The sequence below is a fragment of the Zeus faber genome (assembly GCF_960531495.2).
Source record: "Zeus faber genome assembly, chromosome: 5".
NCBI lineage: Eukaryota > Metazoa > Chordata > Actinopteri > Zeiformes > Zeidae > Zeus > Zeus faber.
Window position 1 is genome coordinate 29,447,235 of NC_137192.1, and position 20,191 is coordinate 29,467,425.

The following is a 20,191-nucleotide window of genomic DNA, read 5'->3' on the forward strand; positions in this document are numbered from 1 at the left end:
AAGACTGTTCAACAGCGCTATTATCTTTGATAATAATGGGACAGGTACCTTCAAAATTGAACATGATGGGCTCAAAACACAGTTCAGAGCTGATTTGCAGAAATCCGCTCATAGCATCCAAGTGCATTTTAAGACATTTTCCAGCGGCATAACATGACACCATCTTCCGCTGGTCTAACAAGAAGTGGATGAGCTGGCTAACTCCTCAGCCGCAGTTACCTGCAAACGCAGAGGTTCACCAGGTTCAAACTAGGACTGAGAATCGGTTGAGTAAGAGATGTCTCATCTCATCCCGTCCCCCACCGGCCACAGCCAGGAGAAGCTGCTAAAACCCTTTCCTCATCTTCCGCCACTACACTACAGGGCACAGGAGGAGAGATATTGCAAAAGGCTTCATGCTGCTGCAAAGGTGCTTATAAAGCAAAACAGGGTCATTTCTTCATTAACACACGGGTGGAAAGGGCATTCACTGGAATTCATTGTTCCCACTTTCAAGGGTTGGAAGGCTTAAAAACCTAAGAGAGGATGATTCATTTGCGAACTGCGGTAATGTCAAGTGCTAGAGAGAATGAAATAACAACATAACAACAGTCTCACGTCCCCATGTGCCCCGATGGTGATCTTCTGGGTCAGAGGAGGTACTATACAGTATACTGCGTCGAAGTACAGGTCTCTAATCATTGGTCTCGAACATAATAGTTCACAATAGAGTGAGGTTTATTTACATGTTCATATTGAGGCAGGACACTTACGGACAATCAGCCGCGAGGCCGAACTTCTCTGCGCAAATTAGGAGGCAGACGTTAGACAATTTAACATGCTGCAGACATAGAACGTCATTACAGCCTCGCCGAGTGCCGTCTGATTGGGTCAAATCCTCTAAATCCTTTAACCGCGTATTAGCTGTCTCATCGGCTGCCATCACATGCCACTTAGAGGAGCTTAGCACGCCCTCCCCCATGTGTCAGGCAGTACGGCAGAAACCTCTGGAAACGCCGAGCGTGTCTTAAAAACAAAGGCTACGCCACCAGCTCCAACGCACGGACAACCACCGCGTAGAGCGACGACACCATTGCCAATAACATAACAAAACACGGCAGCTTATTGAACGGGGTGAAAGGTTTCACAAGGGTGAAACTCTCAAAACGTTGCAGACAGAGCAGCGCTGTTGGGACTATTTTATTTTATTTTTTTTGATAGAACAGAATTAAATATAATTGAATGACTTGTTTTTTTTCTCGGAGTGAATTTGAAATTGTGCATTGAATGCAGAGGCCCCCAGGGGATGTGAGAGACGCACCACAGTCCGTGCGATGTGCGCGGCGCGTCTTGGGCATGTAAAATTGATTTGAATGCCGCCGTCTCAATGGGAATATCGAATAGAGTGTGAAGGTGCACCGCCGCTGGGATGACTCATAGCGCGGGCAGGTCAATGCCACGTGAATAGACCTTTCATCACACTCGGTAAACACAGTTGGAGGGGGCCGAGAGAGAGATATTAAGCTTGACAACTACTATTTACGTCTCACGTAGCCGCATATGTCACTATTTACCCATAATTCCGGCGCAAACCTGCTGTTGTTGGTCAGCGAAAGCCAGAGAAACGAGGTCAGAGGACGCTCTCGCGTCCGCAAACAGAGAGATCCAAGAGTAAAAGGTCATGATAATGAATGAATTATCTTGGGAAACAAGGGGTATGCGCGTTATTTTCATAGTGTGTACCCATGTGCACGAGTGAAATATATGCACACCAACCACACGCCGGTGTGTGTGTGTGTGTGTGTGTGTGTGTTTCTACACCTTGCTCGGAGCTTCTGGTGGCCGCATCTCGCTGCTTTGTGACTGACTGGAGAGCTGCCATCTGCTCCCTTCCCCCGGCGGGAAAAGGGGGAGTTTGGCACGCTGTCCAATTCCTGACCTTAGTCACTCTATCAGCCACAACCACCACTGCACTCCACCCCGACACCGCCCCGTCAGAGCCACACGCAGTTGACCCTTCCGACCAGGAGGGGGCAGTCATATTCAACACCACTCGCCGCGCCGCACAGCGGCACAGGCGGCACAGGCGGCACGCAATTATCACGAGCTCAATGACACATCTCACGCACACGGGCAGCTATCTGATCGCGCGCTCTGTGGATCGGTTGTCACGGGGCCAAATATCCATGCTTTCTGTGCCCAGGGCTTCCTCACACAAAGAGCCAGAGGAGAGAAAATACCTTCAACTCTGTCAATTCTGCCAATCTAACGCTGAAAAACTAATTATAATGGGCATAAACTGCCCATTATTACCTTTCATCTACTGCAATTAAAGTACATCTGGACATTGTTGTTCATGGAATGATGGAGTTGGATGGCCTGGGTCTCGCTATGGAGTTTGTAATCATTTAGTGACAATGTGTGAGGCCGTAAAGCCTTCAAACTTTTGGAGCACTGCTGGCAATAATATCCCTTACCGTACACGACAAAACCTCTTCCCACTTCACTTTTCAACATTCAAAATGATTTACAGAGAGGTATAAAAAGACACGTATGACATAAAAACTGTCAAAATGCTGAGCCATCACTGCTAGGCGCTAGATCGGTCGCCGGTCGGCTCCTTGGTCCTGACTTGCAAAATTGACAGTCGATCTGGGTGTTAGGTTTCCCCAAATTTTTAATAGCAGTTTTGGGGATTGATTCTGCATCGGAGAGCCTCTTGGCCGCCAGATTAAAGCGAGAGGAAAGCCGTGTAGAGGACATCATCCGCGCACATACAGGGCAGTTTGTCAGAACACAACTCAGTCTGCCAGCCCTGAGCCCATCTGCTCCACAGGCTTAAAGCACTGGAAGGTAGGGGCTGTGCGTGTGCCTGTGCGTGTGCATGTGCGTGTAGCGGAATGGTGGCTTGGTGTCGGGGAAAACTGAAGTTGAGCAATACAAGGCGAGCGTGCTTCTATTTAAACTGACGCCCGGCGAGGGCGAGAGATGGAGGGATGGTGAGGCGGCGGCGGCGAGGGCGAGGCGAGGAGGGAACGTGGGAGAAAGGTGTGGTTTTTTTTTCGGCGGCGGCGAAAATGAAAGCGATCTGGGGGGGGGGGGCGGGGTGGGTGAAACTGTGCAAATGTGGTGTAAAGCAAAGCTCTGGGGTAAGGGGAATAAAAGACGCGCCCGAAGGAAGGAGGAGGAGACGGAGAGATAAAAAGCAAGGGAGGGAAAAGATAAGGGGCGAGAGGAAGAGCTACAGGGGACAGAGAGAGAGAGAGAGAGAAGGAGATTAGCGTGAAGAAATTTCAGAGAAAGGGAGATACAATAAGGATTTGATGTCATGAGGTAATTCTGCAGCTTAAGCCTCACAAAGAGAAGTCAGGGATAATAAAGTGATTTTTCAAGTGTGAGGAGAGATAGTCCCCCTAATGTGGACGGGACCTGCCAGGTGGATTCAATGAACGTGTGTGTGTGTGTGTGTGTGTGTGTGTGTCTGTGTTAAGTGTGCCATGTGACCAAAATGTTAAAATTTGAGGTTTCTTACTTGGTGTATGAAGGTTGCAAATGCTCACAAATAATAATTCAAAAGATCTGAATGAGTCACGTGTGTGTTTCCTTATTAACAACACACACTAATCGTGACTTTATGTGTGTGTGTGTGTGTGTGTGTGTGTGTGTGTGTGTGTGTGTGTGTGAGAACCAGACTAACCTTGCCCTAATTACACTCTATTTATTCCGTTGGTGCTGCGCTCTGGCCTATTTCTCCGAGCTGTAAATTTACCGCTCTCGCCTGGTTGTGATGGATGGCCCGCTCATTTTAGCCCGTCTCCCAAGACTGTGAGCTAGAAAGGAAGTTACCCAAAGACACCGGCTCTGACAAAGGTGTCTTTTTTACTGTGTCCTCAAAAATTATACACGTTCAATTAGTTGGTGAAGGACTGCAGTTTGACATGTTATGAACCTAATGCGTCAGAATGAGGACATTTTGGGCTGTTGCTGTTTTTTCAGGGCTGTTGTGACGAGGCAGAGGTGTGACATTCTGTGACAGTATAGAATAAAGCATCAAATAAATCCTGTTTCCTTAAAATACATACAGAGAGATTATTCCTTTTTATACATAGGAATTACATATTTATATACATATTTTCTTATTTATACAAACACAATTATTTTATTCACATTATATATCATTTTTATAGAATATATGTATACTATTATTTTGAGGGGTCCAGCCCGCAGGAAAAATGATCTGAATATGGAAATCTAAAACAATTTGAAACAGAAGAGTGGCAGAAGCTACGAATACGGTTCACGCCTCGTTAGAACCAGTATGGCACAAACATCATGGTTCAACTTTCATCCAAATCGAAATGAGTGAAAAACAGACCAGATTTGAGCAAAATCACAGACACGGTCCAATGCATTTCATGTCCAACCCGGCTAAAATTATCTGCAAGACATATTTCAGCATAAGCTACGAACACGGTTGAGATGTCGTTTAAACAGGTATGTCACATGGTTCTCGTGGTTTAAATTTCATCCAAATCGATTCCACATACATCCTGCAGATATTAGTGAAAAACCGACCACTTTGACCCGAAATATTCAGCTGGTCCTGCTTGACTGACATTCCACTATTCGTAACCAAAATGGAGGAGATGAGATTTACAGTTAGACGCTTTATGATGTCATCATACTATTTACTATAAATGCACAAGTTCCGAGAATGTCCAGTTGGACCGTGTCCTGTGTGCACGTACCGTCACTGAGACTGGATGTACTTCAATACAACAAGGTAAGATAACAACGATAAGATAAAATACTTTTTTTTATTAAACGTCATGTATAAACATTTTCCTACACCTAAACGTAACAAACTTTAATGAAAAGGTAGAAAGTGTTTGTAGTATTGACAAATTCTTCCATAATAATTCTAATAAAGTTCCATGAATGTTGTCTGCACTACAATATAGACAAGTAATCTATTCAACTGAATTTTACAATTGTACATTATTAACAGAAACAATACAATAAGGTATTAATTACAAATAATAATAATAATTTCAAAAATGAAATGTATTTATTGTTATTGTTTTGAAAAGTAATTACAATAGTTGTTTTTGTTTTTGTTTCTTCTTTTTTTTGTATTTCGTGAAATGACAATGCCCCGAAACAGCGTTGTTTATAAGCTCAGTATATTTCGCTGCATTACAAAAAAAAAAAAAATGTAACACGTGCCTAGAATGAATAAACTGGCCCCCGTGTATTGCTGCCTGCTTCTATATTTTTATTTATTTTCATTACTAATTAGGAAAGATAATTTGTGTTTGAAATGTGCAATACATATGAACTCGCCTTGCCCTACTATACTGCTGATGGACATCATTTATACTTCTTTCATTATAGATAAAGTATATAAACTAAAGGTTGTCACTACGTTAAATGTCGGAACCGATTTTGACTGAAGGCCGATGAGTCGCTTCTATCCTGAAGGAATAATTCAGCCGAGTCTACGGGATGTTTTGCACCTCTGCGGCGTTTCCCCACAGCTGTCTTGCGAGAAGGTCAGGGAGCGACGTGGACACGACAGCTGCCGCAGCCACAGAGGAGAGGTGAAGGTCAGCGGCAGAGGAGTCCAAGCGCCCGTCGCTCACTAACCAAAGGGCCCTGGTATTTAAACTCATCTTGAGAAGTTCCTGAGGAGCTCTCTCGCCTTCGAGGGCTGCCACCGAGTCAGATGATATGCGCGCACATCTCGAGTTGACAGAATTGATTTCGGGGAGATCTGGAGGATCATCAGGGTTCGACACGCATGGACGGCAACCGCAATGGCTCTTGAATGTGTGCTAACGTTAGAGGGTAATGGAAACACGATATGGATTTGACCTGGACTGTTTTGACACCTCTCTGTATATTGGGAAGTAGAAATACAGTTGAATTAGCCGGAGTCAACCACTGAAACAAATCAGGATTTAAGAAGCGATCTTTGGCCGTGAAATCCTATATTATTTGACTTTTTTCCTGCAAGGTGGGAGATTGCTCTCTGCTGACAGGAACTCCGGGATGTTCCGTGAGACAGGGGAGCTCTTTGAACCTGCACATTAGAACAAACACTGAGCCGGGGCTTTTCCTGTTTGCTTACACTACATTTTACCAAAGACATTCAAAATGAATTCAGCAAAAGAGCATTTTTTTTGTTAATATCACTGCATATTATAATTTGTTGTCCCTGCAGTCTCCTAAAATAATAATAATAATAATAATAATAATAATAATAATAATAATAATAATAATAATAAAAATAAATATAGCTGCAGGCAGCAATACACAGGGTCCAGTTTATTAGTTTCAGGCACCTTTTTGGGTTTTTGTGTAATGTAGCGAAATATACTGAACTCATAAACATAGTTATGTAGTTATGTCCATAAAATTGTACAAATCCAACTTTCATATGATATCGTATGAAGCATTTCCATTTCAACGAGACAACCATTGATTTTAACCATTGATTTTAAGTTCTAATCTGACATAAGTGTTGTATGAGATAGGTCAGATCTAAATAACAGTTCTAGATAGCTGAGTTTACAGTCTTAATTTTGTTTCTAAGTTCAAAAGTAGACTAATAAGGAAATTTGGACAATAAATGACAAAACAAGTCAGATAATTGTTTTATTAAACAGTTATCGCAGTAATCAAACAAATATCACAGTATATTTCTGTGAGTAATTACCATTGCACGGCTTCTATTTTTCCGATGCCTCGCTGGATCTTGAACACATCATTTGTCGCACATTCCAGCGGATTGTACTTAATGTGGTGACGAGTTTTTGTGGACTACATTTTTTGTATTTTTCCATTTATCTGCCAAAGTAATGGACACTACAGAGATAAAATATCAATCGAACAGATCTACAAACATCTACCAGGTAAGAAGGTACATAAATGTATACGTAAATCGATAGTTAGTTAGAATTCTGTCATTGTTGTGTTCCAGATACTTTTAGCCGGTTTGGACATATTTTGGCATGAAATGCATTGGACGTGTCTGTGACATCGATCAAATTTGATCAGTTTTTCGATTACTTCTGCTCCGTATGTGGATCGGTTTGGATCCAACTTCGACCACGATTGACGGAAAAGCAGTTGTAAATGTAAAAGTTCTGAGTCTGGATTCAAAAGCAGTGGGTGGGTGAGCCTGGGATCTCCTGTAAGGTCCATGCAGAAGTGGCTTCTACGCTTACTAACCTACGCTCGGTCCATTACCGCGGCCATAGCAGCTGGTGGCTCGCTGTAAGAGCAGTCGAAAAACAAGGGCAGTGGGTTAGGCGCTTAACATTACCACCGCCACCGAAAGGATCAAAAAGCAACCTCAACCTACATCCCGACTGCACCCGGCACTAAGCTGAAGGACACGGTGGGCAAACGTGGCCCTGTGCTACTTTACTTTGCATTTCGGAGGGTATTTTTATAGCTGGGAATAAAACAGGGCCGGGCGTCTCTCCCAGGGTGCCGTGCGCCCGGCAAGGCGCGGAGGGAGTAGAGAGGGTTGTGGGCTACAGCTGTGGCCGCCATCTCTGGATCCGGGGCGAATTGGAAAGGCTAATACAAACAGACAGACACACACATACACACGCATGCACGCACGCAAACACACACACACACACACACACACACACACACACACACACACACACGTTTTTTTTTTACAATCAACTTCAAAGGCAGACAGAGGCAGCCGAGACACCACGTCTCTCCAGCCGGTGCCATGCAGCTCCAGATTTACATAAACTTTCCTGACGCAATATGCACACATCGTATTAGCACGTCCAAACATCCAGTCTGCGCGTCAAAATCTGAATCGGGCGATGAGCTGTGACAATCGACAATTAAACTTTCCATCCGAGGCAATTGATAGGATTATAATTAAGGGTCTGGGGGGGTTGGGGGGGGGGGGGGGGGGGGTTGGGAGCGGGGCGGCTGCTGTTCCCGTGATAAACTAATCCTGTCAGCTTACACAACGATAGCTCCATGAGGTAAGCGCTGCGTTTAGGCTCGGCGGGGTGCGGGAGAACCGCGCATGATCGGCGGTTTTTCACGCGCGAGCGCTCGAGGTAGATCTCGGACGCCTGTGAGGCCCCAGCCAGGCCTCACGGGCGTCCGAAATCTAAAAGGGAAATGGGAGCGACCCGCGCCACCTCAAAGTCGACTCTCGGCACAGGTGAGGAGGCACAACATCATGCCGTTTGTTTTGCTTTGACAGGAAAGGTCGACGACGGCAACGCCTCGGCAACCAAGTGGGTCAACCAGCCGTCCATCCCGCCACAATCCCCACGCGATTCCACAATAATAATCTAATGGCCGTCTGTCGAGCCATCAACCCGTCAACTGTCAGGGGATGAACCATCTCCATGGCAGCCGCCATAAAGATGGCAGCGGAGGGAGAGATACGCTGCGTGCGCACTCAGGTTTTATCTCATTCACAGCCGCTGACATTTAAGGTATAGGGGGATATTTGAGCTCCCGCCTGCCGGCGCTGAATATCTGGCTGGAAAAAAATATTTAAGAATAGATTATGGTATGGCGAAGAGCAGCTGTCGCCCAAAGTAACATGTATATTCATGCGCTAATGTCTCCCGGTGGGACGGGAACAATGTGAGGAAGGAGCTCCGCTCGGTAAACACATTCTTATTTGGTGCTGTGATGTGCTGCCAATGGGTTCTCCAGAGAACCTACTCACACAGCAATACGAGGGAAAACAAACACATCAACAAAATACAAGGGTCATTCATCACATAGTGTGTGCTGCTTTAAAGTGGTAATCCGCAAGATTAGTTGGTCAAACAAAATCCCATATTTGATGTTCATCCCATATTTATTTAGCTGGCACTTTATCAGAAACAGCTATTCCATGTATTTCCGTTATGTATGCGCTCCTCTCCGTGCTGTTTCCATGGTTCGATCAGAAGGCGGCATCGTTTTGGGAAAAGTGAAATCGGAGGTAGAAAAGAACATTGACGTTTTGAACGGAATTCCGGCTCTTGCGATCCACCCAACACAGACAATTGCCTGGATTAACACTTTAACTTGGGTTCATTTAAACCCCAGTTTCTGTACCAGAATGGGCGAATATTATGAATAATAATGTCCTGGTTTCCCTAAACCACATACTATGGTGAAGTGCACTGAAGCGCGTCGGATGGATAACTGAGGTTATATGTGGACAAAAAAAGACACGCACGCACGCACGCACGCACACACACACACACACACATGAAAAGTAATTAAAGTGAACGTATAGTAAGACAGTAAACGTATAGTAAGACAGTGAACGTATAGGATGCGCTTCGTAAAAGGAATGCACGTCAAGGGAGGAGGCAGACAAAAGGTGGTGGTGTGTGTGTATGTGTGAAATATGTGTTTGTGCAAACCACAGCACGGAGGAAAAAATAACTTGCAAATAGGACGGAGTAACGCCTTTTCCCTAGAGCGTGACACCTCGTTGAGATTCAGTGAGTGAGACAGTGAGAGTGCTCCCGTACCGTACCGGTCAAATGCATGTTGTTTCCACGGCCGTGTTTGTTGTGTGGATAGATATAAGAGGCTTTTCTGGCCGGGGGTGGGAGGAACGGGGGTAGGGGGAAATTAAGCCAAGTAGGAAATAGCGAAAGGCAGGAGTGAAAAAGAAGACCGCAGAAGGCAGCGGAGGAAAACATTTCGACACTGTGATTCAGGGAAATTGTCAATCAGTCTTTCCCTCCTTTGGCGCAGAGTGCCGGGGAGAAAGGAAGGCATCAATCGCAGCCGTCCTTTTCAGCTCCGGTCCTCCCTCCATATTTCAACACGGTGGCTGTATCATGTCTGCCTCCTGCACTTAATGCTACCATTAATCTTCCAAATAATGAGCCGAATAGTGTGCATCTCACAGTGGGCCATTAAAAAAAAAAAAGAGGAGGGTATATATCAGTCCTCAAATGGAGAAATATGCACGGCTGTAATCCTCTCCTAAAATATGATCATGAAATGGTGCAAAGATGGCGTAATAGGAGATAGAATGCAAAAGTGGCCAAGAATATCAACTAGACCTGGGTCAGTGGTGCTGATGCCCCAAGGAAGGGAAACCAGACCAGCCCTTCTGCTTGAAATGAACTTGCAAATAAAAATGCTCAGGATTAAATAAGATCCCCGTTAAGAAACAGCGCAAACGTTTCCAGCTCCGCCATGTGCCTACGCGTCCGCCGGCGTCTCCTCGCTCCGGTAACCGAATTCAACGTCCTAATCGACTCCTCCCCACCGGCGAGCAGCACGGGCCACGGAGGCCTGGCGAGACGTGAGTCACGCCCTCCCAGGGCCTCATGAGCAGGACTGGGGGAGGAGGACCTGCGGTTGGAGAGGTTCCTTATCTCCTCCGCACAGCGACATGTCTGGCTCGACCCCGGACTTCACAGGAAGACGCCGCGCCGCCCGTCCTCCAGAGGCGGCCGCCGGCGCGTTCACGTTCGTTGTCACTTCATGTATGCACAAAGGAATTGCAATTGCAAGAACGATTTTTTTTTCCCCCCCCTGTGCGTGAGGACATGTGTGTAAACATGATATGAGGAAAAAATAGATCAAGCCAAATATCAAAGGAACTACGAAGATTTTGTGTATTTGCGTGTGTGTGTGTGTGTGTGTGTGCGTGTGTGGGTGTGTGTTTGTTCAAATCCATGCATGTTTCACTGTGCCTGCATGTTAAGCTGTGGATCTCATGGAACAAGGGAGAGTGGCATGACATTGAAAATGCTCCCGTACCTCAGCAGAAGTCATGTTTCGTGCAAACTTAATCCTCAAACCGAATAGCAGAGCAGGGCCGCGGATCCGGCTTCTAACTCCTCATTGAAAATACAGCAGTCACACAGAGAGACTTCCAGGTTTTAGCAGCGCCGTGTAGAGACACTTTGTTTTCCAAGAAATAGTGCAACTCAATGATTTATATATTTTGATTTGAAGCACACCCTTAAGCAACACCTTTTGGAATGAACATTATTTCACTGGTAAGCTGTGCCCTTTTCTGAGACTAATGGATCTAGAGGCAGGTTCCATCTCCACCAGTATCAGGTCCCACCTCCACCAGTATCAGCTCTCATCTTCACCAGTATCGGGTTCCATCTCCACCAGTATCAGCTCTCATCTCCACCAGTATCAGATCCCGTCTCCACCAGTATTGGCTCCCACCTCCACCAGTATCAGCTCTCATCTCCACCAGTATCTGCTCTCATCTCCACCAGTATCAGGTACCATCTCCACCAGTATCAGGCCCCATCTCCACCAACGTTAGGTCCCGTCTCCATCAGTATCAGGTCCCACCTCCACCAGTATTGTGTGCCACCCAGTCCTGAAGAGAGGTCAGATCGAGAACCTCCAGCTCTCCATCACCACCAGGCGTCAGGACTCCATCGAGGGGAAGGAGATCTATCCTGATGCTTCTCCTAAATATCTACGTAACATACAATTCCATTGTATCCTTCGATGGAATCGTTTGACTATTGTTTTTATTATTTAGTCATTTCAGTCCATCTAGTCTCCTCATGAAAACCCTTTTCTCATAATAAATCAGCTCCTTCTTACCAGCTACACAGCAGGCAGTCTTTGCTCTTGGCTTTTTGACATTCAGACCACGGTGTGGACAAAAATGATGGGGAGGGACAGGGAGGACACTTTGGTGAAAGTCGATTTTACGCGACGGGACAGCTACAGGAGGGCAACACAGACGGTCTCTGAAAGACTGGAAGGTTAGATTCCCTCACTGTGCTGCAAGATACAGAAATACCGGCCAGCCCTCCTACTAAAAAAACAATGAAACAGGCCAGAGATCCCACTTCGTAGGTGTCTTTTTTCTGTCCCAGTAGCAGGGACAGTTTTACCCCGTCCCCCACCTGACCCCATCTTTAACGGGGACACTTAAAGGGGTCAGGGCGGAGCACGCTGAGGCTTGTGTCAGACTGATCTTCATCCATTATTGATGGAGCCTCAGCCCCATCCTTGTGCTAAAGACAGCAAAGCCCAAAGAGCAGTACAGGCTCAGGATCAGAACACTAAAGGAGCAGGGTCTGTTGGAAATTTAAATTTCAGTGCAACCGACCCCCCCCACACACACACACACACACACACCCTCCCTTGATCTTCGAGCCGTGTTTTTGGCGGAAATAGCAATTACCTGCTAATAAATCACATCAAGCGGCAAATCACTTCTTTAATGGTCTGCGGAGGGAAGGGGATCACTGCTTGGACTTTGGCCTTTTAATGGCAGTTTGTGATGTGTGTGTGTGTGTGTGTGTGTGTGTGTGTGTGTGTGTGTGTGTGTGTGTGTGTGTGTGTGTGTGTGTGTTAAGCCGCTTTCCCACATGGAATCCATAACATGGCTGGATAAAAAATATCCGGCAAAGACAGTAGGTAGTCATTCCTGCATTGAGTCGGAGTGTTTTCCCACATACGTGTAGATGACTGTTCCGGATACATAACGTCATGCACGCGTGAAGGTGTCTAGTATCACGCCAGACTAGGCAACGGAATGGGTTTCGTTTTTAGTCCAGTGCTTCGCTCCCCGTCCCCACGCCCCCCTCGGACGGTCTCGGTTGCGCAATAACCCAACGCGCGGGTTAAGATTTAAATCGTTAAATCAGTGTGATCCTTTTCAACCTGTCCTACACTCTGACTGAACGCTCTCCACTCGGGGTCGCCGCGGTTATCGGTGTTACCGGTTGTGACGCGGTGTTGTCGGGCACGCGCCGGTTAGGATTACTTGCCCACCGGCCCCTGCTGTCGTTTTTGCTTTTTTAAATCTTTTTTTTTTTTTCGAGAGAGAAATAAAACCGAAACAAAAACATTTTGTTCATTTTTCGCTGTGTCCGTGCCGACGTTCATCAAATGAAAACGATTTTTTTTTTCAAATCACAAGTACTCAAATACTTACTGTGACGCTACGACAGTGTGCGTGCACAAGCAGAGTGGCAGCACAGTCTGCTTTCCACAGGAGGAGAGGAGGCTGTAGGAGACCTTACATCAGCTATAGATGGGAACATGTCTCCCTCCATTAATAATTAATGCCCGTGCATAACGGGGACACTCCTCGCGCTTGTCCCCGCACCACGCCCCTAACTGTAAACCACACGGCGAGGGTCTGAGTTGCAATTTCAAGAAGAAAAATAATAAAATGTGAGAATATGGCATTGCCAGTAGATTTACAGCTTTTAGTGAACCGGGCATCGGGATTCAGAGTCACCCAGGATACAAACTTAAAGTACCACAAGGAGTTCAGTGCTGGGACTTACATAGGCAGCTCATATCTGGAAAGCCGGGGTTATCGGCGGAAGGTGGTTTCCTGGAAGAGATGAAATGGGAAAATGTTATAAAACCCTTCTGCGGTCTGTGGTCCCACACCCCGATGAGCCAGGAGCTTTGTCTTTTGAAAATGCCGTAAACACAAACATCTACATGCACACACACATACACACGCGCACATGCACACACACACACACACACACACACACACACACACACACACACACACACACACACACACACACACACACACACACACACACACACACACACACACACACACACACACACACACACACACACACACACCTGATCTAAGGCTTTGCCGTGGAACCATTGCAAATCAGGTAAAAGTAATCTGATTCACAACCAGCGCTTAAGGGCGACATGTTTCTGTTCAGACCAAAGCGGCAACACATGGCTCCACCTTGTTTTCGACACAACTCTCTTTTTTTGGCCTACTTTCACTCTTTTAGCCTCCTCTCTCTCTCTCCCTCTCTCCCTCTCCCGCTCTCTCTCCCTCACACGCTCTGCCTCCTATTTTTTCCCTCCTCTCTCCGCCCGCATGAGGGAGTGGTACAAAGGCGCTGACTCGCTTGAGAACATTTCAATCATGGAAATCTCTCCCCCTCATCCATATTCCGCCCGCTTTCGAAACACCTGCAGTGACAATGCAAACTCCGCTCACGACCGGCCTCACATGGCAGCAACCACAAGTTAGATTTAGGATACAGCCTCGCATTGTTTGCAGGGCGTACGTGTGTTTATAGGTGTATTTTATAGTGGGGAAATTTGGCCGGCACCTTGAGATATTCATTGCACGAGACATTGTGGAAAACCAGGTGATGGTGAACAAAACACCGCTACGAGATTAGTGTTATACCGTCTTCATATTGTCTTCTGGAAGAAATGGAAAATAATTTCCTCTAAATGAAAGCACAAAGCACCGCGGCGTCGCCGATGTGCGTTGCACCGATAATTTAACCGCGATGCAGGTGATTTAGGTGTTATTTGCTCCGGCAGGAATAATAGCAATTATTACATCCCACGCCTGTTATCTCTGAAGCATCCAGACGGATTAAAGAGAAACATTTCCCTCCGTGCGACACATTTTCACATTCCATACTTAAGTTGTCGGCATTTAACCACCACTCTCTTATAGCGTAGCGGACGGCGGCGTTAATTGCATTATGCAGCACGTCCGTTCTCAGATTTCACAAAAAAAAAAAAGAGCACACACACAAACAATGTTCAACGGTGCAACAGATGTAGCCCCACAAGCCATACGCTTATCATCAAATATATTCCCGTGTGCTTATAGGGATCGCATGAACGAAAAGACAACTTAAAAAAATATGTTTTATCGTTCATTAACTTAAGGACAAATGAGCTTCCTCAATCAATCCAAATGCCTGGAGTTTCCTCTCATCTACTGTTTCTTTATTTGTATTTTCCAGACGTGGAGTCGAGCGTCCCCACGTCTCGCTGTCAAGGTGAAAGTACATCAAACTGCGTTCAGACTCCCCTGTTTTGTTTTTTTTGCATACTGGAATATTTTTAATTCAAAAATTCAGCGAAAACCCTTTGTTGTTCAACTCCATTTGCATAGAAAGGTATATTCTCTGCATTAATATTCAGTCGGCGCCGTGCAGAGTTTTTTTTTGTGCTGCTGTTTTATCCCCAAATCCCTGTCTTTCTTACCAAGGTTGTTTGATATTTTCTTTGATATTTTGGGGGGAAGAGATCGTCTTTGATGCGGGGATGCATGCGAGGAGACTTACGATATTATGGATGGATACTTGATATACTGGATATACTATACTGACATGTGGCTTTGAGACAGGTGGGCACCCACATGCATTAAAATTTTGCATTTTGTGTGTGTTCGACTGCATCTACTTAACTGCATGTCAAAGGCACCTACATTTGCCGCACCTCAAACTCAGCTGTTGAAAGGGGCTGGGGGTTCAAACGTTAAGAACAAAGTATAAACATTTAGATGAAATATTTTGAAATAGTTTCTGGAACTAATGTAATAAGACACCCGTTTCGTGAGATTTTTTCTGATGTATCTATGAGCTCTGAACGTCTAAAATTGGCGTGGAGATATTAACTTGGATGTATCAAGGGACCGGATGAAACTTGTGTGTTATTGATATTGCAGTGAGCTGGGGCTTCCTCAGGCAAGCAAGAGGCAGGAGATTTGTTTTCACCCTCAAGCGCAATCTTTGTTCATCAGAGTGCTCAGCCTTTTGTACCACCACACTGCCATCACGGCAGGCAGGTCACTACACACACTCTCACTCCTGGTGCAACAAACATAACATAATCACAACACATAAAAGTAATAATAATCTGGCCAATTAACACTAACAACGGCATCAAAATTAACATTACTGTAACTAAGAACACATGAAACAATCCCACGCCCCGACAACCCCAAAACACACAATAACAAAGCATGCTGGGAAATCTCCGCCCCGCCTCTATTCCCCAACACGCTAGAATTTTGTTCAGGAATCTTCTCTGAATTTTGAAATGGTTGACTGACATGCCACTGTTCATAAACAAAATGAAGGAGATGAGATTTACAGTAACATGCTTTATGATGTCATCATACTATTTACTATAAATGTGGAGGTTCTGATTTAGAATGTACATTCACACCCTGTCCAGTGTGCGGCCTAGACTCTGTCGCTGTGTAGTGGTTCGACATTACAAACTATGTGTTTACGTGTATATTTATGTACTTTCTTACCTGGAAGATGCCTGTGGATCTGTCTGATTGATATTTTATCTTTTTGGTCCCCATTACTTTGTCGGATTCATGAAACGAAAATGAATATGCTATGATATGATAATATGATACGCAAAAAAAAGTAATCCGCAAAAACCTGTGACCACGTCGAGTTGAATCCACTGATATGTGCGACTGAGTGATGAGTTCAAGATCCAGTGATCCGTCTGAAAAATAGAAGCCGTGCAATGGTAATTACTCACAGAAATAACAAAATGTTTTTCGTATTTCATGGAAACTAAACTTATTGAAAATGTAATCCAAGGAAAAAAAGTCCCCACTAAAATTACGTGAGTTCCACTACTATCCTAAATCTTTGTAAAAACATAAAGCTACGTAAATACGTCATAATTGACGCACGTGAAACCCAACGTCACCTGCCGTCACTGAGACTCCAGATGTACTTACACACAACAAGGTAACTTATAACAGTGACAAGGTTTGGTTTAAAGTAAAAAAATTTAATTTTAATTTTAAAGAAACGTCATGTATAAACAGTTCCCTACAGCTAAACTTAGCAGATTTAAATGAAAAGACAAAAAGTGTTAAGTATTTACAAGTTCTTCCATAATAATTCGAATGACAAATTAATGTTAAAGTTCCATAAATGTTGTCTGCATTACAATATAGACAAATCATCTATTCAACTGAATTTTACAATTTTATATTGTTAACTGAAAAATACAATAAAGTACTAATTAAAACGAACATGTACTAATTATATTTATTAAATTAAATGTAGTAATTATTCAAGATTCAAGAGGTTTATTCGTCACATACATATACATACTTTCACACATACTTTCATACTTTCAATTATTATTGTTATGAAAAGTAATTACAAAGTTTGTTTTTGTTATTGTTCCAAATGCGGAAAAATCTAAGACAATAAAGAAGCCATCGTCCAAAAATCCAGTCTTCAAGGTCAGTCACAATATAAAAAAATAAAAATAAAAAAAGTACTATGGTCGAACGCCACGTTGTTTGATGTTTGTAAGTTAAGTAAATTGTGATGCATTGCACAGAAACCAACAAACTGTAACACTTACCCAAAACTAATAAACTGGACCCTGTGTATTGCTGCAGGCAGCTATATTTATTATTATTATCATCATCATCATTATTATTCCTATCAATATTGTTATGGTAGTAGTAGTGATAGTAGCAGCACATACACCTCTAAAAGTCAGCATTAAGGTCACCTCCCAAGTTCTGGTTGCCAGTGAAAAAGTCAAAAGACAAACTGTAATAATTCAGAGAAACTAATGAAGTGATGGTGTCAATACACAGTGAACCAGGTACACATTGGTCAAATGTAGTATGTTACTTGGAAAAAAACGGCATTAATAATAATGTTGGAGGAATGTGCTATGTCCTATGCGCTGTCACATTTTGTGGCGACTCTAGCAGTTCGAGGGACAGTGGTATTGTAACTCAACAGCGTCAATCAGGTTTTTTGCAAAGAAACAACAGCGGTTTATGAAATAAGGACAGGAGTGGCAGCCCGAGGAGCACAGGGACACTCGAAAGACTGGCAGCGTGCTGACACCTGGCAGACAGGATGAACGAGGCGTCAAACGACACAGCCCGGCCTCATCAGCGCTTCTGATCGCTCCCATGATCACCGGCACATTATGCATCCCCTAAGAACGTAAACGCTCCTCTGTTTCCGCGAGGCCGTGCTGTAGGCCGCCGCTGCCCGTGCGATCCGCAGGGCGTGCCGGAGGTCGGGTCCCTCTCTCACCCTGGCGGGACATGGAAGAGCTTTTCCAAGTATAGAAATACAAAAATACACTGCTTACTTTTTCTTGAACGAACAGGCAGACGGGTAGGCAGACGACATCCTCGGGGTGATTCATTGAACCAAAGCCGGTCCTTAGTTACTCTTTGTATTGTTAGCACATTAACACAGACACAGAGACAAATTAAGAGCACTTGGGAGTTTTGGGGATTGGATTGGAGATGGGATCCATGCCAGGCCACTCTCCCGTCACTCCAGCGCTCGGCGCAGGGTTCGCAAGGGCTAACGGGGAGCCGCACTTCACAAGGCAGGCCGTAAAGTAAGATAAATTAGAAATGAGACCGGGAGACATATTGAGGCATCCGGCTTGGAGGATTTGTTGATTGAGCCCTTAACACAGGAAATGCATAATAAATGCTGGTTCACCGGCTGTGGTGAATTTCTCTCTCTGATGGAATGTGTGGACTAAATGTCCTGACGGAAATTGCTCTCCATTGAGAAACAATGTTCCAATTCTGCGGCTGAATTGAATGCGGAGATGATTACAAATGCTCTTCACCGGAGCAGATGCAGGAAATGTGTGTTTCCTATGAGAAAAGGGTAGGATTCAATTCTGCATTTGAGCAAAACAAGGCGTCCCGTTTTTTGTTTGTCCACAGATCATGAGTGAAAATGCAAATAATGAACATGTTCTATTTTCTACAGGTGACAAGCTGACGCCTCAGTTGCACCAGATTCAATCTCTGCAGCGAATTGTAAGAAACCCGCTGCCAATAATAACCTGGACAATATAAATGATTCCATCAGCAGCAACTTTGAAAAGAACCTGAGAAAACGACTTAGTTCTATGTTTGCTGTACGTTTCAACACAAGTACTTCCTACTTCCATTCAATCTAAATGTTCCGGCAAAAAATAAAGCATTTGCTCCTGAACTTGAACATTTTGTCAGCCATAGATAGATAATAATAATAACAATAAGAACTAATGATGACAAAAAAAAAAACCCTGTAGCCGGGTGGAAGAGAAGGCGTGGGTCAGAGACCCTGACAAATAATCATTTATTTTGCAGGCCTTCTCTTTAGTTCCCATTCTGCTGATGAACACACAAAACGTTGCCGCTTGCCACTGAAAAGCAGAGGCTTGTTTCTCCTCATCTATATTTGCTCTTTGAACATCCTCCACACCGAGGTGGTTCTAGGCATGGGCACCAAATGCTCTGACTACCCCCCACCCAGCCCACCACGCTTCTGCCCAAACTTCAAAAATAACTGAAAACTATTCATCATCACAAACATGCCAGATCGAAACAATGAAAGTATAGTTATATCCAGTGCTTGAAGTGGGCCGGTACTCACCGGTACTCAGTACCAGCCCTTCTATGCTTTATTCTTTGGTGTACCTGGACTTTCTCTTGCACACTGGCACTTCTCACAAGCTGCCGGTGCTCTGTTCTGCCCTCTCAAGTGGACTGATCAGCTGGACATATTGTAAAATATATCATATTTTATTGAGTCAGAGGCAACTTTTTTTTTTTTAATGATTGGGTTTGCCATGACGTCATCGACCATATGTGGACGTGGAGCGGGGATTTCTTAAGATTGAGGGCAAATCCCTGTTTCTGCTTTGTGTTTCGCACCTCTTTGTTGGAAACAGCTGGTTTCATCCATTATCTATTCCACCACTTCTGGTGCCATCGCTGGTAAAGGCCTGCTGCCCGCGCTCTCTGGTTCAGGTGCATCAGAAAGAGCTCCAAGTTTGTATCGGGTCGAGGGACGGCAGGAAGCGATGCTGCGTTCCATGGCAACTCGGAAAACTGTCATTCGTGTCGGTAGTTCCCGTGATAACATAACAGCAAATCTGCAGAGTAGTTCAAAACGACGTCACGGCCTGCACCACCCTCCTGAAAGGAGGCGGTGCAGTTAGAGAGAGAGAGAGCGAGAGGGGGCGAGGGAGAGAGGAGGGGGGGGGGAGGGAGAGAGAGAAGAAGGGGGTGGGTGGCTGGGAGTTAAAGTCTCGGAAAGTTGTACAAAAAAAAACACCCAGTTCAGGAGATCTTCGGGGCAAAACAAAATGTCAACTTTCAGAACATTTAAGGGGTAAACAGGAACTTAAAGCGGGTTTGTCCAGTAAAGAACTTAAATAAATTACACTCGGTACCAAAATAAGCCATTCAGCTGCTGTCTACAGGGACTGAAGAGAAGAACAACTCTCAAATTGGAAGATGATTCCTCTCCGCTGTACGTGTGTATTCCACCAATGTTTGTGCGGTGGGCGATACGATAAATAGTTCATGTTCATGCTTGCGAGTGCGTGTGCGTTCGGGTATTTTGGGGAAATCCAAGGATGCATTTTCTCCGTGCCCTTTTAG